This window comes from Lissotriton helveticus, chromosome 1_2 (genome assembly GCF_964261635.1).
Source record: "Lissotriton helveticus chromosome 1_2, aLisHel1.1, whole genome shotgun sequence".
Lineage (NCBI taxonomy): Eukaryota > Metazoa > Chordata > Amphibia > Caudata > Salamandridae > Lissotriton > Lissotriton helveticus.
In genome coordinates this window covers 41,993,196-42,014,825 of record NC_136058.1, presented here as the reverse complement: position 1 = coordinate 42,014,825, position 21,630 = coordinate 41,993,196, and positions in this window count along the sequence as shown.

Below are 21,630 nucleotides of genomic sequence, written 5' to 3'. Positions count from 1 at the left end.
TCTATAAAAGTGGAAGGATCAATGTTCATGCTCAATGTCATACAATCAATTGAATACATAATCCATATAATGCTTGGTTAGCCGCAAGAATGTACACCAAACCAATTCAGCACAACACGAACCATTGGTGACAGGGCCCCACACAACTATCAATGTATGTGAAATCTTAATTAACCCCACCTGGCTCCCCTGATTCCTTCCCAAGAAGGTATAGTTTATACAATCCCCAGAAACTCTTAGTGTGACCTTTGGATGTGGGTTGGGGGAGGGGTAATCATTTGATGGCAGAATTCCGCAATTCGAGGGCCGAGCCAGACAACATGCTGAAAGCCCTCTGAGTCCTCCCCGCATCGTTCGCAACAAGCTGTGTCTTTCAGGCCGTAACAAAACAGTCTCTCCGGAATATGATACACTCTGTTAAGAACTTTAAAAAGCATGAGTCTGTGCCTACCAATTAATGAGGCCTTCTGAGTGATCTTGCAGCAAAACCTCCATTTAACATCATCTATAGCTACTGCCAATCTAGCCTGGCTTTGCTATACTATTGTCTCCTAAATTCTTGTGACATATTATATATGTTAGATACTCACTAATTGGAAGATTTCAAATGCAGCAAATAAGAGAGGGAATGTAACCCATGAGATTCTTGGAGATTATCGACTAGCAGAGCCCAAAGCGCACGCCATACCCTGAAAAAATTGAACTGTGAGAGTGGGGTGAAATCCTGTCCCTCTTCTGTTACTTTGGCCAACTCAAGGGCATTTCCCTCAGAAAATAAATCACCCATAGTGGAGATGTTGAGTGACCGTAAAGCCAGCACCACTTCTCCATCTGCATTCATTGGAAGCCAGTGGTACCATTCCACTGGCAATGGGGGGGGAATATAAAAGCACAGCAGCTTGCCTGTTCAATAAGTTGCACCAAGCATGCACTGTTGAGTTGACAGAGTTCACTACGCCAATTCATCTAATAGGATTACAAGTCAGTCTATGGGGGAGAGGGTCCGGTTTGACTTCTACTTGTTCAAAATGCAGATGAGGAAGGCTATGCAGGCCATGTCGCCAAGAATATGCATGTGAGCAGTGGGCTATTCCATAATACAACTCTAATTCCAGAGCTACTAGGCCTCCCATAGAATGGGGGAGTTTGAGGATGTCCCATTTGCATGAGCTGCCTGCCCGCCCATGCCAATTTCACCCTTAGAGAGCATAAAGTCTGGAATGTGTGTTTCGGGAGAACCATGGGGATATGGAAGAAGAGAAATAAGAATCTAGACAAGACCACAATGTTCATCATGGAGAAGCGACCCATTAGGGACAAAGGCAGGCGGATCCAGTGGTCAATATCTTCCTCAAATCTAACAATATCTCTGCTATAATTCTCACTAATCACCAATTCCGAGTCTGTATGAACCTGTACCCCTAAATAACGTACTGACCACTGCAGGGGGAAGTCCAGGGCGCTGGGCCCCCAGAGCAATCCAGCAGTGGATCCAACACACAATTGATGTCACCCTTCCAGAGCAGGGGCAATATAGTGGCACCACTCAGTTGTGTGAAAAGTAAATTGTGAAAATGTAGATCGTTATATCCACCAGCAAATCTATACCTTTACCATAACACCTAGAGAGTACATATCTACCATTAGGATCACTTTTCCAGGCCTTCAACGAGATCTCTGATCTTAGGTTCACCCAAGTGAGCACCCCCCTGGCATGAGAAGTGACCCCGGCAGCCTGAAAATTACAGCGGAGTCTCTTACGAGTGAGCATGTTACTACTAGGGCATACATGAGACTCCTGGAGCAGCCTGTAAGGGATGGGGGCGTCCTCTCGCCCCAACCAATCGCACTGCTAATAGCGCCAATGTTGCAATCATATATTTCATCATTTTAAACCATATTTTCTTCATTTTCATCATTTTTAACCATCATTTTTAAACATCTTTTTTAGTTCCATCTTCATACTTGAATCCACACTCGGAATTAAGTGCCATTTTCAAAGATTCTAATGTTCAAGAACAAGACTGATGCAGAATTCGTCCAAGGCAGTATATTTATTGAAAATACCCAATGCATTTCGGGCTACAAGCGCCCTTTGTCAGGGGTCACTCTAAAAAACAACAATAAAAACAGTAACCGTTACCTTCTAGACCAGCATCATGTTTTTTGTATAAACATTCATTGCGGGTTAATCCTCATTCTACAATATCGTATAACAGTGTAATCCTCTCATATACCCCCACAGTAAATACTTTCATAATTATTGCCACCATTACTTGAAATAAATCAGTTTTTCAATGCTCTTTACCCATTAATCACCCTGATTCTACAAAACAATCTTGTTTCCCTTCCTTCTCCGCACCTACGTGCCCAAAGTTGTATTGACAGGTCACTCGAACCTTTCTCACCTCCACATACTCCTTTCTTACTACTTCATCCTGTAACCATCTTCCTCTACCCCAATAATCATTACTACTGCTGCTGTACCTGCCGTGGGTGTTAAAAAACTCCTGGAGCAGCGCCACATCCACCTCATGCGTCTTAAGGTATGCAATAACTTTGCACAGCTTCTGGAAGTCATTCAGGCCCCTCACATTCCAGGTTAGAAAACAGATTTTACTACATTGACTGTGTATTCCCTTGTGCATGTGGCAGTTAGGCATTCCTGTCATGAATTTCGCCCTTCTCCACATTAGTATCAATCTGAAGATGTGAGTCTTGCTTTTTGTATGTGTGTATACTGTGAATTTAGAACATAAAACATTCCCACCCACGCAATGCCAACCCCAAATGGGCATAGACAATACACAAATATCCCACTGATAACTGACTATTACTCCCAATACTACTATAACAATCAAACAATAAGGCTGGCATTTTGCCATACAGCGATTAACGCATAGGGGCGGTTGTTACCTATCAATATCATATCAACATCTGGAGGAGAAGTGCTGCATCATTGAAACCCAGTTAATCTGTATAGTCCAGTGTTTAGTTCCAGAAACAATGCGACCCATAATGGAGTAAGACCAGCACTTACTAAGATAGGTATTAGTTACAAGCAATTACTCCATGATTCGCTACGCCTCTGCTGATTCCCAAAGTATCGGTCTTACCGTACCTAAAAGTTGCAATAATACATTGTTAACTAATTAGCCAACATTATTTGTGAGCGTGCCTGGTTCCATAGGGAGGAGATCACAGTTAGTTCTGCTTAGCTGTTTTCGTTCTGGTCTCTTTGAAGTCTGTCAACTCGTTCCGCTGAGTTAGGCAGTTGTTTTTCCGTGTCTGGCTTGCCTAGCTCCTTGAGAGCCTTCTGCAGTGTCTTGGGTCCGTGAAGATTCTTGCCCTGTCATGTCATTCATCATAACCATCAGTTTGGCTGGGTATAACATGGCTTTTGTTTAATTTTAGCCTCCTGCACCTTCATAGTGAAGTCTGGGAACAGCAAGTGCGTTGAGCCCTCATACTTGAGGACCTCCAGCTCCCTAGGCTTTTTCAGAGCAGAATCCCTCTCCCTTTAATTTAGCAGTTTGGCTATCACCTGGCTAGGGGGAGCCCCAGGAGGAGGCTTAAAACCCAATGAGCGGTGTGCTCGCTCTATGAGAAACATTGCAGAGAAAGTGTCTCGACCAAGCAGTGTCACTAAAAGCTGCTCCAGAAACACATCCATGTTACCTGTACATGTAGATTCAGGCAGGCCAACAATGCGTATGTTACTACTCCTGGATCTAGCTTCTAGGTCCTCGGCTTTGTACTGGAGTACCATCAGGAGCCACTCCATTTGCTTCTGGGCATTGTCTGTTTCACTTTGGGTTTACTCTACCTAGTAAACGTGGTGTTCTGTCAATCAATCAAAATAAGCTTTATTCAAAATCACAAAGTGAATCATAAAAGCTACAAAATACATACATGACAAAGTTTATAAACCGGAGTAAAAGTTAAAACAGAGTACAAAAATCTGCTATACATAAAAACAATCGTCAACTGCACAATCACTCATTTATGATTTACAACTGTTTCCTGTAATTAATAATGGCCAGCAGAAATCGTGACATTACTACGCATGTGTATAAATATAGCAACATTTGCAGGTGCATAAAAGCTGGGCGACTTTGTACAAAACCCGGCTATAATAACAAAGGTTTGATGAATGTTTTCCTCAGCCCAGAAATATATTCACAACCAAGGACAGTGTGCATGATACTCTGTGGTGAGATATCATCGCAAGGACATTTCACCAGATCAGATGACCAATTGTTAATGTTCGGGAAACTAATTAGATTGTGGAAAATTGCCACGCGAAAACAGGCCAACATGAACCTGTGACGCAGGTTATACACTCGGACTAAATAGAGTTGCATGTGATGACTAGTCAGAATTATCTGGTTTTTCAAAACCAAAGATTTCATAATTTCAGAAGACAATCTGGTTTCCTCTAATAATGATATACTCTTCAATTTCAAGGCTTTTCTTTGAACAGTAATCAGGCTCTTGGGATGGTTGAAATACTCGTAACGGTCGAGGTCTGTCAGGAATTTGTGCCCAAATTTAAGTCAGGGGATTTTGAGAGCACGCGTAGATCGAAGACAATCAACAATTATGGCGCGATTGAATTAGATGTGTTTGGATGACCAGAGTTTGTGCCAGAGTAAACCTGGCTGGATCCTAATCAGATCTGCTATGTAAGGGGCTCCTAATTTGGAGTGACAAACATAGGATGAGCTACTTTTCAGGAGGGCAAGGAGATTCCTTAAGAAGGCATTTTTTTCAAGTTGGAGAGTGTCAATCTTCCCATATCCCCAGAGCTCAGACCCGTACATAATAGTAGGCCTGCATTTGGCTTTGTAAATAGTCATCAGTTGCCTCAGGTGTTTAATGCCGAGCTGTCTAGCAAAATACAATAGGGCTATTATAGTTTTAACAAATGAAGCCGCCTTGATTTAATTGCCCCTGGCCAGTTCCCAGCTTGACTATACACAATCCCCAAATATGAAAATGTCGCTGTGAATGGAATTTTAGAGCCCTCAATGAAGATGTAACAACAGCGAGAAGCTTTATTCCCAGGTTTCATAGCAAAAGTTTTACTGATGTTAATTTTTAAACTATGGTTTTGCATATACTGGGCAAACTCATCGACTAGATGCTGGAGGCAAAGTGGAGTGCGGGCCATTAATACCACATTGTCGCCGGTATTGGCCGATGTCCCACTTGAGGTAGGTCTGCACACTTACTTGTCAATGTATCGCCTACGCTGTTAAGATAAAGGTTAAACAGGCAGGGGGCAAGTACTCAGCCTTGGTGTACCCCTCTTCCTATTTTAAATGGCCCGGTGCAGTTACCATTAAGACCGTAGCAGACTCTACCCGGACCTTGGGCGTACAAACCTCTTAGAAAGTTCACAATAGTGCAGTCCACGCCCATGTTAGCCATGTTTGACCATAACTTATCATGGACCACAAAATCAAAAGCAAAAGATAAATCTGCAAAAACTAAAAACAGGTTGCCTCCCTTTATCTGCACATATTTACCAATAAGTAGGTCCAAATTGATGGTCTGCTCTGTAGTCCCCTGCCCAGACCAAAAGCTGTACTGCAGGTCCAAGAGGATATTGTTGGTCTCTGCCCCGTCCTGGAGTCAGCCTAGAATAATACAACCTGCCACCTTTACTAGACAATCCAAAATAGAATTTGGCCTGTTTTGTGCTGAATTATTACGGTCACCCTTCGAAAATAGACTCTGGCCAAGTGGGCAAAAAGCCTTGTTCCTGGCCACAAAGGTCAGTGTTGGATTTAAACAGATGAATAGGGATCCATCAGGACCCGTGGCTTTACCCCGCTTGCTTGCTTTCAGTGCCAGGACAACTTTATCCAGAGAAAATTCCCGAATATTTCTGGTTATTCAATGATAGCGGAGAAATAACGACGCTAGGAGGAGACGTGGGAACAGTAGGAGTAGAAGCAATAGGAGAGGGGTCACAGAATCTTCCTTAGAAGAATACAAATGAGTAAAAAAGGATATCCATGCAGCCTCTGTAATGGCTATCTCAGCTCGAGGGCAGTCTGGGGAATTGTAAGAGGGAGAATTGATAACACGTCAAAATGTGATATTATCATTGGACGGACTGGCTTCGAGTAGTCTGTTCCACGATTCCTCCTTTAAGTTTTTTTTCTGTTGTTTAATGGCTAGTTTATATGCAAGTCTGTATTCCCGGACTCCAGATCTTGGTTGTTTGGCTAGAGCTAGTTTTAGATTTCTATTGGATTTTATGCAAACTGAATCAAACCAGCCACAATGACCCATCTTCGCTTTTTTCAGATTTACGTGGGTCCCCTCTCCAATGCCCTTTTTTATGAGATTGGACGCTAAAATAAAATCGTGTGCCACTGCAGTTTCATATAAACATGCTTCAAAAGCCTCCCTCTCTTTATGAATTCATTTTTCTAAAAAGTTAGATGGATCCACCAGGGACCATCTTAGCGCATACCCACTGAGGGGGGAAATGTCAATTTCCTCTAATGCGGTAAGAGTTTGTGCATCTCCCCTCTGGGCATGAAGGTCGAAATTTGGGGGAAATGGTCACTGATCGCTATGTTATGGATAAAACCAGTTCTGAATAGCGCTGGGGAAACAATAAAAAGTCTATCATGCTGTTCTCACCCCCGCCATTATAGGTGCTCCTCACTGTAACTACTGTATGGGTAAGTTTGTTACAAAACCCCAAATTGTGTTTAAAGAGTAAATCATTTAAAGTATCCCCGAAGTCTGAATGGAGAAAATGAGTAATGTCAAAATTATCTGGAGATGTCATGCCACACACTGTGTTAGATGGCTGTGGGCAGAGACGCATAGTAAAATCTCCTCCCCATAAGATAATTGGGTCCCTGCAGTTGTTGGGGAAAGCGTTCTCCAAATCATGATCTAATTGGTGGAGAACTGTAATTATTTCCCATGTACAGACGTTATTGTAAAACAATAGCCAGAGTCAAATATACAGAAACTTGAAGAGAAACAATTGATAGAACGTTCTTGAGGCAATCACTGTGGTATTTAGGGGAGCCAGGGTGTTTGACACATAAATACACAGACCCCCTTTAGGTAACCAACAGTTGGACTGGATTGCTGGGCAGTGAAATGTTTTAAAAACATTAAGATGGATTAAGCCCACTGCCGAGGTTTCCTGTAAACAGAGAATTTGAAACTTGGACTTGAGATCAGACTATTCACTCATAGTGCATTTATTGCGTAGACCAGCCATGTTCCAATAAAGAACTGAGGAAGCTGCCACTGGGATCTTAACCGCTGCGGGTAGTGACCGCAGAGCTGAGGAGTCATCAACTATGCAAGACCCAGGAAACTCTGAGGTCTCACAAATCTCATCTATATCTGTACATGGCACCCTCTCACACGCTAAAAGAGTAGCAGATACACTCTGATTCTCCCCACTTAGATTATCAGTAGTCTTTAGTCAGTCCACACCGCTTAATGTGGAAAGACAATCAAACCTATTGTGAGCTTCGATTGGGTGCTGGTGCACTGATAGATGCGCCTGATGGTGTGTACGGACTGCTTGAGGCAGAGGTGGGAAGGGGGTGGGAGGCTGATAAAAAAAGCCAAGTGGTAGGACCACAATCTGTTTTGTGGTGAGAGATGGTAAACTGGCGCTCTCAAAAAATTATTTAACTAAATTAGGGGAGGTAAATGAGAGCACCACACAGTCGCCCTCCAAGGTTTTGCTTCCCGTACCCACCCATTTAACTATTCTAATCATTTTCAGGTCTGCAAAGAGTGCCCCTCCAAGCCCTAACCTCACGTTCAACCAATTTAAAGATTTAGCTAGAATTATTACATAGGGAGTGGCTCCAGGCGGAAGCTACAAGCAGTCGATTTTTTAAATAGGAAAGGAACGTATGGAGTCAGAAGTTCCATGATTAGTGAAAAGTGGGTTTTGGGGAATATTATGTGATGTGGTGGGGGTATTTCTAAGGTCGGGTCGAGGTAGTAGGGACTGTGAAGGAAAGTTGGGTCTGCGCAGTGATGGATTGGTGCTTGGAATGGAGCTAGTCATATCCCCTGACCTAGTGCCTTGTGTGCTATGAGTATGGTCGGGCAGTGAGCAGGGTCGGTTTAAAGCATTGATATCACTTATTTGAGGGGGACTTACAAATGATGTCTGATTCTAACCCAACAGATCCAATCTAGAAAGGATATTCCTCTTGATCCCTTTTAATTGCTCCGTAAGTGAGCTGAATCAGAGAAGGACTGTACCAAGACGGACAGGGATGCATAATCTGTAGGTAGATGGTCAGCCACTATCTTATTAGACCTTTTGGTCAAAGATTGCTTTTGAGATGAAGATTTCTTAGGATGGCTAACCCCACCCGCTCCACCACACACAGACACAGAAGGGGCTTGGGACGCAACAGTAGATGGAGTTTTAAAGCATTTACTTGGGGGTTGGATGACAGATTTGGTGTCAGGAGGAGCTGTAATAGGTGATTTTGAGATACGCTTCTCTAGTTCCTTATCTTCCCGCTGCCCATTTACCTATAGACTATCAGAAGTAAGAGTAGCGGTAGGAGTAGCAGTTGCACCTGTTTCAGTTGGTATCGAACCAGAGATGTTATTAGTGCAATTTGTTAGAGACTCCTCCACACTCATGACCTATTTTTCCATCACCCCATTTTCACCTGTAATATAGTTCAATATAGACGAGGAGGGGTTGGCAACCCCGCTAAATGTTTCCTTTTTCCCGTATCCAGAAATTGCAAAAATACCAAATAGGTATACTATCACTTATACGTGGATCGCAAGAATAAAATAATACAATAAATGTATAAAAACAAAGGTTGACCACAACAGACCCACTGTAAGTCCCCAGGTGTCAAAGTCAGTGATTAGTTGCAACAGGGACTATGTACACAGGTCAAAATGGACAGAGCAAGAGGACATTCCTTGGCTGCAAAACTGGACACGCACAAGGACTTCAGCTCCCTGAGTCGTGCAGTAAACCCAAGAGGGCTGGCCCTGCCCTGTCTCTTCCTGTCGCTGACAGGGATGGACAGGGAGAGCAAAGGATTCTGGGGCTTTGAGTCCCCCCAACTAGCAGCAACAATCGGCAACAGCGCAGGCAGCATCCCTCGCTGCAATGGTCGTAGGTGCTTTTCAAGTGTGAGGATGAGGACTCCTCCATCTTGGGAGAGCAAAGGATTCTGGGGCTAAGAGCCCCCCAAATAGCAGCAATAATCAACAACAGCGCAAGCAGCATTCTGTCATGTCCAGGTGCTTGTCGAACCGCTCAAACATGCCGTTCATTCTGTAGGATAGTGAATCGATCTTGCTGTCAATTGTGGTGAGGCTCCTCTGCATGGCGGTCAATATTTGCTGTATATTTCTGCCTGTATCTTTAGTGTCTTCCCCCTGCCTCAGTGCTGCTGCGTCAGTTGTTCTCCTCTCTGTCTCTTGACTTACGCTGCTCGAACGGCACCTTGGGCTGAGTCTTGTCCACTTTGCCCATAGTGGCGCAGTCCCCTCCAGTTGTGCTCTCAGCAATATGCTATAGTGCTTGTTAGATGCCACTTGCGGCAGTGGCCGCATGCTTCTGATCTAGATTATCCCACAAGGTAGGGCTGAGCACACTATCTTGCAGAGAGCACACTACTCTGAACTCCACATTTATGATGTCACGAGATATTACTGCAACACGCAGCGATGCAGGCAAATATCTTTCCAGCGGAGCTCCTAGCAATCCACATGCAAAAAGTGTCAAAAGTGCAAGGGTCGCGCTCGTCCCTCCAGGGTATTGCAGACTTAGTTATACCTTGTAGTGCGGAGGAAGGGCGGCGCAGGCCACGCAGGATTTTGAGCTCGGGCTTTCACTGACACGCAACACAAACAGTAATTAGTGACTTTATAGCCCAGGTAACGCTTCGGGCCAAGCTCACAGCCATGTCATCTCGCTGGCTCCGTCGATGTCCAAGCAGCTGACCTCTTTTGTAGACATCTCGGTAGGCCGCAGCCACAACAAAGCGCACAATCTCTCTATCAATTTGCCAGCATGACGCCCTCGCTGCACTCCGCTCCTGCAGCAGCGTCCCTCAGTCAGTCAGCCTGAGGGGGTTTAGCACCAGCCGTGCAAGGTCTTTGGCAGCGCTGTTCTGCCGAGTCAAGTCATGCTGACTCCAGTATTCCAGGCGCTTCCACGTATTCCACGTATTCCACGCTTCCAGTATTCCACGTCCCACCACATCGCCAGGCCGGGAGCAGTGTCGATAGGAATCAGAACGCAGATAGCTTATCCGGGACCACCAAGCACATCAATGACAAGCCCTTTTCATACGCTGTGTATGCCGATATAGTTATGCGACACCCCCCTCCAAATGTCGCAGATTCAGTATGGATAGTTAGACGGCTGCCAGAGTCCACTGGAGTGGTACTCTTTAGTCCAGGCAAGCTTTTCCCCCCAACAACTGACCTTTTAGGTCGAGCGACCTATCTCAATGCGCATGCGCATTGATCAGGAGCGAGATATATAGGGGCTTATTGAGAGTTTACCTAACTGGCGATTCCACTGGCGATTTGATGCTGTGCCCGTGCGCTTTTAGGTCAATGCGCAAGCGCATTGACCTAAAATGCGCGTGCACATTAACAAATCGCCAGTCAATCACCAGCAGCACTCCTCCCACACCTTTGAAGTGAAGCTTAGCTTCACTTCAAAGGCCCCTGCTGCTTCACACCCTCATGCCGCTCTCCCCGCTCCGCCCCTCCCCTGCCCGCCGTGTCGCATTTCTCCTCCCCCCTCCCCACAGCAATACCCTCCGCCGGCCGTACTTTCACTTTGACGGCCGCAGGCCGTCTCTCATGTTTCTCCTTGTTTTTTTTTTTTTTGCCGCGCAGCCCCTCTTCTCCGTAATGAATTAGTCTATTGTTGGCTATAAAAGCGCTATATTAACAAAGCATGAGGCCGTCTTCCTCGCAGCCATTTTCCGATTGCACCATCACCTCCGTGATAACTATATATTACAGCTACACATACGCTGTATCAGTTTTGGGAATGGGTATTTCATTACCGCACCACGACTTCACGCATCCAGTATTGTTGCCCAGTAGGTGAATCTAGGAGCAGGAGCATATTACTGATAATTCATTTACCAGCTCCCTTCTATTGCTCACCAGTATTACATGTCACGTTAGTGTCACCCATACGATGCAATGCCAGCCGCGATGTAAAATACACCCTGTTAATGTCTTAAACACACTGCAGGGCTAGCTATCATGGAAAGTTCAGTGCAGCATTCCTTTCTTCCGCTACTCTTGTGCAGGGAACTGAGGGCTGAACATACGCCATGCCGAAAATTCATTTCCGATCAACATCTGGGGATGCAGTGCCACGCGTGAATTTAAACAAAGGTAACTTTAACTTGAATACCGTGTCTACAATACTTTTTCGACTGTATATGCATTAAACCATATTGTACAAAAGGCCTGGCCATATGATTTGTCAGTTTGAAAGTACCACGCGTACTGCATTATTTCAAACTTGATTGGTAAAGGTCCCTTTAAACAAACATCTAAACGATAGGTTTTAAAGGGCTGTAAGAATCATGCATTCCAATACAAATGCGGGTGGAGTCAGCATGCTCGGATTGGATAGCCAGAGCCCTTCATATAAACAGCATAATGGTCTTTTTAGGTCGAGCTTGCTCGACATTTTGTATAGGGGCTTTTCAAATTGCTACCCCTGTTTTCCCTGGCTGCAAGCTTGCGTGCATGTGCACGTGGCCAGCTTGCTCCATTTCACCGTGTTGCGCCCCTTCCCCCCACGCATTCCCAGCCCTTTGATGCTTCCGCCGCACTCCAATTGCTCCCCTCTCCCGTGGCGTTTGTAATCCTCACCCCTGCGTTGCCCCCTCACCCTCAAACTGTGCTTGCGTCTTTGTTTGACTAATACACCCCAATGCTTGTTGTAGTCGCTGTGTAAATTGTACTGCCTCACACTGAGCATGCCACTGCAAAGCACTCGGCTGCTCAGCAAAAATGTGCCTGCCAAACTTAGCATTATTCTAAATATTTTACAGTGTACTACCTGCATGGTAAATTTTCGGATTCAAGACTGAAGTGTATTCCGGAATATCATTTGTTTGACCTAATTTCTCTGCCTACACCCAGTTACGTTGTATTCACAACTTCTACAGTGTAATGTTGCGTGGCGGAATCCCCTTAATTCACAGTTCCTGACCCCAATTAAAGCCTAGCCTGTAAGGTTTCCCGTTTCCATGAGGAGTGCTTCCATTTATTTGCTTGTTTTTTTTTTTATTATGCATCAAGCTCCTAAACCAAACGTGCCTTCCTGGTATTTCATGGTGCTGGAGTCGATAACATGGTTCTCACTCTCTCCTCCTCTATCCCTCTCCCTGCTCTCCTCTCTCTCTCTCCCTCTCTCCCTCTCTCACTCCACTCCCTCTCCTCTCCCTCCTTCCCTCTCGTCCTCCCTCTCTCTCCCTCCCCTCACTCTCACTCTCCCTCTCTCCGTCTACCTCTCTCCCTTTCCCTTACTTCCCTCTCCCTCTCTCCTCTCTCCTCTCTCCTCTCTCACCCTCTCCCTCTCTCTCTCCTCTCACCCTCTCCTTCTCTCTCTCCTCTCTCCTCCTCTCTCTCCTCTCTCTCTCTTTACCTTCCCCCTGCTCTCCTTTTTCTCCCTCTCCCCATCTCCTCCTCTGCCTGCTCCCCTCTCTCTCCCCTCCGTCCTTTGCTCTCGTACTCCCCCTCTCTTCTTACCCTCCCTCTACCCTCTCTCCCTTTCCCTCTCTCCCTTTCCCTCATTTCCCTCTCCCTCTCTCCCTTTCCCTCTCTTCCCTCTCCTCTCTCCCCGTCTCCGTCTCTCTCCTCTCTCCTCTCTCCCCCTCTCTCTCCTCTCTCCCTCTCTTTACTCTCTCCCTCTCCCTGCTCTCCTTTTTCTCCCTCTCCCCATCTCCCACTCAGCACCACCACAGCATCACTCAGCACCACCACAGCATCACTCAGCACCACCACAGCATCACTCAGCACCACCACAGCACAACTCAGCACCACCACAGCACAACTCAGCACCACCACAGCATCACTCAGCACCACCACAGCATCACTCTGCACCACCACAGCATCACCCAGCACCACCACAGCATCACTCAGCACCACCACAGCACCACTCAGCACCACCACAGCACCACTCAGCACCACTCAGCACCACCACAGCACCACTCAGAACCACCACAGCATCACTCAGCACCACCCCAGCATCAATCAGCACCACCCCAGCATCACTCAACACCACTCACCATCACCACATCATCACTCAGCATCACCCCAGCATCACTCAGCACCACTCAGCATCACCACATCATCACTCAGCGCCACCCCAGCATCACTCAGCACCACCACATTATCACTCAGTGCCACCCCAGCATCACTCAGCGCCACCCCAGCATCACTCAGCGCCACCCCAGCATCACTCAGCGCCACCCCAGCATCACTCAGCGCCACCCCAGCATCACTCAGCGCCACCCCAGCATCACTCAGTGCAACCACAGCATCACTCAGCGCAACTACAGCATCACTCAGCGCAACCACAGCATCACTGGTTCAAATATGTTCTTTCAATGTTTCAAGCTGTTTTCAAACTTTATTACAAATCACAAAAAGATGTTAATATTTCACTTCTGTTCTTGAAATTTCGGCACAATAAAAAACACTGAACATAATCTTCACAAAAGTTATTTACAAAAGTTTAAGCTATTGCCATTACAAATTAAATAAATTAAGTATTAATTATTTATAAAAATCAAAAACCATTGTTATTTGTAATATCAATACATCTAAGTCACGTAAATACAAAACATGTTGCATTACAAATGCTATAGGTGTCACATTTGCGAAAGTTATAACTATTGGCATTGTAAATGACAAAGCTATTAATTTAGGTATTTTAAAAAACAACGCATAAATAAAAAAAATGTCATTTATAAGACCAATAGCTCAAACTTTCCTAATGCGAGACCTATTGCATTTCCAATGCTTGTTTTTAATGCAACAGTCAAAACTTTTTGCGGGGAGCCCACTAAATTAGCTCCCGGCTTATGTCTTAACATAGTCAGGAGCACAGGCAATACGTAATTAGTCATCAAAGTGAATTGAAGGGAGCCTTGCCTTTGTCCTACCTGTGGTACTCCGACTGTATTTCCCAGCTCCCCAGGGGCCTGTTACTATTTCCCGAAGGCAGGCAGCTCTGCTTACTCCAAAACACTTGGGGCCTTCTTCTGAACACGCCAAAATCAATGCCAAGTGACCATGGCTTCCAGTGCTGCTATTTGCTGCTCTGATCTTTTCAAACCCATTCTAGCAAGTTGGCAAAAACAAAGTTTAAGGAGTTGTCTGAGGATCTCCATTTGGCTAAGTTGAAACTTTTATTCACAATAGAGAGTGAGAGAAGCAGATCAGTTGCAATCTCCCAGGTACAATCGCATCACAAAAAAAGTTGAAACTTTCCCATGTAGTTAACCCTCTACATTTTAAGAAGAGGGATTTGGGGCGCTGCCTGACTGAGCATGGTGTAGGACGTTTCTTGGCAAACACAAGGAGATGATGGACTGAGCGCTGAAACTTTTCAGACAATCACCCCCAGTCACAGATCTGGGTTGAATCCATCATCGTTCTTTAGGTCACTTCGCCACCCCAGTTCAGATACAGCTATATGCAAATAAGTCTTGACCCTGTGCCTCATGAGAACATCCAGCCCGTACTGCCAAGCCATGTCTTCCCTGGACTGGTAACAAGCATCCAGGAACTTCGAACAGAGATTGGCTCCCTCTAGTCTGAATTCAAGATGTGCATACATGTGATTGAGAGGGATGTGGAGGGGCTCGGCGAATGTTTCAACGACATGGAACAAACACTGGACTCTTGCACAGAAGACCTTGAGCCCCTGGGGCATCAGACAACACTGAAAAAACGGCAAATTGACTGTCAGCTAAAGCAAGAAGATACTGAAACCTGCAGTCGGAGAAACAACATTCTTGTCAGGGGTATCCTGAAGAGCATGGAGGGTTTGGATATCATGGCATTTACAGCAGATCTTCTCCATGCCATCCGAGAGGACCCGGAAGTCTCTCTCCAGGTTTAGAACAGGGCACATTGAGCGGCAGCAATACCTTGTTGACTGGACTTTACTCCTGACATTCTCATCTGAGTGCACTACTTTGTAGAGAAATAAACAATACTACAGGCTTCTTGAAAGAAGTCAGACCAGGGACACAAGGGGCATTCCATCCTGCTGTTTCAGGATCATGTGCCACCTACCTTGCAACGTTGTACGAAATTCCGGCAAGTCACCAGCAAGCTTGAAGATCTTGGCATTTGCTATCAGTGGGGACCGCCCTTTGCTATTATCTTTGAATGGGACGGCAAATGCAAGACTATATGATTACTGAGGGAAGCCTTGCGCCTCCTGAACATACCGCCGACTTCTGAGGGGGCTATTCCTTCCTCTCCCGGGCTCCCTACTCACCCGGCACCGCACCCGTATAGACTACTGTGGCTCCATAGAATGCTCCCAAACGTAACTGGGGCCTTTTGTCTTGTGAAGCCAAGAGAGACATTATTCAGCACCTTTGCAACATAGAGAAGCCCCTGCCCCTCCTCCTTCGTCATCAAAGTCAAAATGAAATGCCCATTAGGGATGGCTGTGACCTGGAGATGTCTATTCCTTCACGGACAGACTTTGTACTTACGGGGCATGTCCGCCGGGGCAGACGCATCGCCGGATCTCCCATGTTCCAAAGTGTGACCCAGCTAGATCCTGCCTAGACTACGTGTTGTGTGGCCTTAACTGCTCTTTCTTACAGCTCTTACAGCTCCCCTATATACACTGATCCACCGTGGGCGATACAATGGCATATTGGTGGCTCTGACACTCAAAGTTCCTGGGGTCTGGAGGACCAAGGCAATGCAGCTGCCATCGACCCATCCCACAGACCCAGACCTTCGTAGAGTGACACCCCCTGCATGGCCAGCAATGTTTGGCGTAGGCTCTACCCAGTTTTGGGCCCGGTGGGCCTTTGACTCATGTTCACTTTCAAGTGCATTGTACCTCTCCTAGCTGTCGGCTATCCCTGGGGACCACTCTTTCGACTTTCTGTTATACCTACAACAGCACACACATCATATATTCCACTGATACTCAGTAGATGGCCTAGCCCTCTCTTTTTGCTCCTTGGCCCTCCCACCCCTCGTCCACATTCATTGTCTCTCTCCTCCATGGGGACACTCTACATATCTGTTTTATGGGCCTACTTCTCAAACCACACCTAAGACCACTGACTCGGGGGTCAAAATCCTTACCCTCAATGTGCAAGGGCTTAATGTGCCAAACAAAAGAAAACAAGTATTGCGATATCTACTTCAGCAGAACGCTGATGTTATTTTCCTCCAAGAGACTCACCTTTTCCTACATGATACACCATTCATGACATACCCTGCATCCTCCTTCTTCTATTGGGCATGTGCCTCAACCAAGACACCTGAAGTTGTGATCTTTTGCAAGGCCACTTTCTGTTCTGGGGTCTTTTGGGTGGTTCGGGATGGGGAGGGTCGCTGTTTAAAATCAGCAGTACAATGTGACCCGTTCATCCTCACTCTTTTAACCCCTTCCACGCTCATGATGAGCTGGGCTCGTCATGAAGTAGCCTCCTCGCACGCTCATGACGAGCCCAGCTCGTCATGATGGGTGGGATTTCCGATTTCTCAGCACAGCAGGAGAATATGCTGAGCATCCATGGGGTTAAACATTTATGCACCTGTTCCGGCTGAAGATGCTTATCTCAGGGTCTTGCTCAAAGATTAGTTATCATGGAAGTGGGGGAAATGTGGTTTTTGGGGGAGCCCTTATTTTGTCTGGGAACCTGGCCTCGATCGTAGCGATGCATCCTTTCAGGGAACAGGTGCTATGTCTGCCGCCCTTAAACGAGACATTACTGACATGAGCTTGGTCGATGCATGGTAACACTACCACCCAGAAATCTGGGATTTGTCTTTTTATTACATCTTCACCAGTCCTATTCACACATTGATTATCTCTTTCTCACTCCATCCTTACTGTGCAACCTAGACACTGCCCTGATATCGGATATTTCAATATCCGACCACTCACATTTGGAGCTCATTTGGTCTCAACTGAGAGGAAAGAATCTGTCTCGGCCATGGTGGTACCTCCCTTTGCAGTTCCTGCATGATCCAGTGGATGCAGAAGACATCAGACAAGCAATAACAAACTTTTTCAAACTTAGCTCACACCCTGACATCTTAGTGCATACCCTTTTGGATGGATTCAAGGCTACCATTTGAGGAGTCATTACCACTATATCTATTGCTCGGACAAGAGAGGCCAGGCTGGTTGAGACAGGTCTTGCAGCTGACATTAGGAAGTTGGAACGTCTTGATCACTCTGCCCCATCCAGGTGCAATAAACGGCGTCTAGTGTTGTTGATGGGGCCAGTTACAGGCACATTGTACTAACAAGGTGGAATGTCACTTACTGGCTCTCAAACAAACATACTATGGGGGAGATAAGGTGGGAACTCTCCTGGCACGAAAGCTTCAGCAACAACAAACCTGCACTCATATTCCTGGGCTTCGGACTGTATATGGCACTTGGACAACCTCAGAAGTGGCCAAACAGCAGGCATTCCACAACTTTTACCACAGCATTTAGAATGACGAGGATGCCCCTCAGGGGGCGATTGATAGCTATCTTACGGGATGCAGGTGGGATGCTTTGGATCAGGTACACTCGGAGGCACTTGAGGCTCCTATCTTTTTGGAGGAGCTTCATCTCACTTTGAAGTTCCTTCTCCTGGACAAGACACTGGGCCTGATGGTCTCCCTGTACTTTTTTAACATACATTTTTACATCAATTGCAGGAGCATTTACTTGCACTGTTTAACACTTTCACAGCTGTTTCGGGCCTTACCCCTACCATGTCTGAATCAGAGATCATGTTGAAACTGAAACCAGAAAAGGACCCCTCCTCTTGTGCCTCTCATTGCCCCATTGCACTTCTAAATACAGTTGTCAAGCTCTACACTAAAATCTTACCAAATAGACTGGAACCCTATCTTCCAGGTCTTATTGACCCAAACCAGGCCAGCATTATTTGTGATAGACAGGGGGTGGATAACGTTCACCAACTGGTGCAGATGGAGCAGGAAGAACCAGCAGACATAATTATTTCCCGGCTAGCCTATTTAAATGTTTTTAATTCTGACCGTGGGACGCATGAATAAAGCCTATTGCGTACCTTGGAGCCAAGTTTTATTTCACATTTTTCTCACTCATGCCCTGCTTTCCCTCACCACTTTGTGCTCATTAGTAAGGTATTTAATATACCTCTGAAAAGATCCCTGAGCTCCTCCTTCTAGAGAGGGGGTTGGAGCCCACACCATGACTAGGCATCACTTTGTGAAGAGGTGTCCTATGATGAAGCATGCCATCTTTGGTGGGTGAGGGAATTCGTCCTGAAAAAGAAATACTCTAATTTTGAGTGACACCAGTCTCTCCTTCCCTGTTTTTCTCTACCTATGAGACCCAGGGATTCTTTTTGTGGTTAATATTAAGCCTTGTGGAGGTAACTCTTGCTGGTCTCTAAATCTCTCTTGGCCCCTCTTTGTGGGTTGTGATTGTTATTCGACAATCAGAAGACATTGTGGACATACCTTTTGGGGGGCAACGCATATAAGCACCCTGTACGCAGATGACCTCATATTGATTCGCACCCAGCATGAGTCTTCTCTCCCGGCATTAGTACAGGCATTGATCACCTTTGAAATGGTTTTGGGCTTCAAAATATACATGGCTCAATGCCAAGCCTTGAATCTAACCATCCACCCACGGCTTTATCAGCGATACAATCTCTTTGATCGTTGGGCCTCAACGTGACGCTTTACCTAGCCACATGGATGACAGCTAATTGGCCAGAATATCAGAAAACAGTCCTGGAAGACATTTGCCATTGGAAGCCACTTCAGGTTTCCTAGCTTGGTCGCAGAAAACCAGTATAGATGTCCCTCCTCCCCAAGATCTTTTATGTCTTCCAGACCCAGCCCACCTTGATCCCTCAAGATGAGGTTTTGCACCTTGATCAAAATATGCGTTCTTTCATCTGGGGGGGAGGGGGGGGGTGGGTAAGCGTCTTCACTTCTCTAACTCAATATTGATGCTACCCTGGAACCAGGGGGGGTCTGGGATGCTCTAACTTTCTCGGGTATTATTGGCTGGCTCACTTACTATTTATATCTGAGTGAGTTGTGAGGTAAAGTGACAAACACTGGTTCCACATGAACTGCGCCGTGCTTGTTAACCCCTTTGGAATCTGGCATGGCTCCCTAAACAAGCGAGTACATGTAGTGCCTATATAGCCGTCCCTATGAAAACTGTCTTGGAAATATGCGATATGGTGGCTTTGAAAAGAGGTCTTACCACCTTCCTCTCACCCAATACCCCTTTGGAACGGAAGCCGGAATTTGCCCCAGCCTTACAACCACACTCTTACCATCATTGGAGGGAAGGGGACTGTCACACCCTTAGAGATCTATTTGAGGGTGAATCCTTTAAAACGTTCATCCAGTGCCAGCAGGAATTTCGCTTTCCTCTATCCACTAAGTTACAGTATATTCAACTGTGCCATTGGGCTCCCTCCCCGGCCAACACATAGGAAGCCATGCACCAGTTCAGTGCCTTTGAGACCTTGGTCTACTCATTTGATGGAACTCAGGGGCTGATCTCTCACACATACCAAGTTGTCCAGCACTCCTCCCCTCCCAACCCACATCCTTTTAAAACACAATGGCACGGAGAGGTTGGTGAGGATATAACCATGAAACAATGGGAACAACTTTAGCGAGATATCCCTCGAATGCACAAATGCATACCACAATGTGAATCAGCATACAAGGTAATGACACACTGGCCAAGGCGCCAGAACCCCTGCCCCGCAAAACCGGGCGCGCATTACATACTCTAGAGAGGACTTAACCATTCGGAGCCTCAGGTCAGCCCCCTATTGCTGTTTCAAATTTGACCCCCTACTGGAACCTAAAGAATGCGAACACTGCAAATTGCAGTTCGATTTCAAGCCGCTATCACCTCCATGTAAACCAAAGCAGTTAGAAACCTCCAGAGAAATAAAAGTAATGTTACTCAATTCACGCTCTCCAATCAAGCACAACACAGAAATGGCTGAGATGATAGAAAGTAATTGCCTTGACTTAGTATTTGTAACTGAAAGCTGGGCCAATGATGCATCTGACCCAGACTTACTACAAGCACTTCCAATAGATTTCCAGATTACCAGAGCAGATATAATTAACAAAAGAGGTGGTGGGCTAACCATCATAGCTAAAGATGGAATATCTATAATAGCATCCTCATTAACCTCACATGACTGCGAACTGCTATCCTTTCAGATACAACTTAGTCCTAATGACTCCTGGAATGGCCTACTAATCTACTGTCCACCCAAAGCTCAGGCCTTCTTGGTGGACAAACTCACCCCTTATCTGGAAGCTAGCATCAACTATGCAGATTACACCGTACTAGGCGATTTTAATCAACACCTAGAGAACGTTTTGGACTCTAAGAACAATGAACTCTTTGATACCATGTCAGGCTTGGGGATGGAACAACTGGTCAAAGAGAGCACTCATGTAGCAGGACATACTCTAGACGGCCTTTTCACCTCCAACCCTAAAATCAAAATACTGGAGGTACTATCAGTGTTGTGGTCAGACCAGAGGACCATTATATTCACCATCAAAGCCTCATCTCAATGCAAGACAGGGATCAACTTGCCGGCAGTATACACCTACCGAGATTGGGCAAAAATGGACTCTAACCTCCTCCAAACCTCAATACTGACAAATATGCCTAACCTACAGGTCGAAACCAATCTGGCAGTACAGAACATAACCTCCTGGATTACTAAGGCTACCAACACTATAGCACCTCTAAAAACCACCTCCTCAAGAAGGGACAAAACTTCCTAACCATGGTTCTCAGATAAATTAAGGAAACAAAAACAGCTATGTAGGAGAACAGAAAAACAATGGAGGCAAAATTACAATAAAGATTTGAAAAAGGAGTATGCAGACACTAGCCACCTACGAAAAATTAATTACTGAAGGAAAAAGTAATTATTACACTACCAACATTTTGGCTTCTAAAAACTCAAGTAAAGAGCTCTTTGCAAGTGTCAGAAAATTAGCAAAATTGCCGACCAAAACTAAATCAGATAACAACCCAGATTTCTGCAATGTGTTGGGCCATGCGTTCACCGATAAGTTGGAGCTGGTCTACAGAACCTTCTCCAATCTCCCTAATGAACCCCTCCTCGGACGAGTGACCCTGCCCTAAGTTCACCCGGTTTTTCTTTTTCCCCTCCAACCTGAGAACAAGCCACTGAAACCATAATAGGTACAAAATCTGGGGCACCCTCTGACCCATGCCCCCCAAAAAATGTTCATCTCTTTCCAGAAATCCTCAGTGAACAACTAAGTGAACTATTCTCTGAGATTATACTCCACTGAAGGTTTCCTGAAGCATGG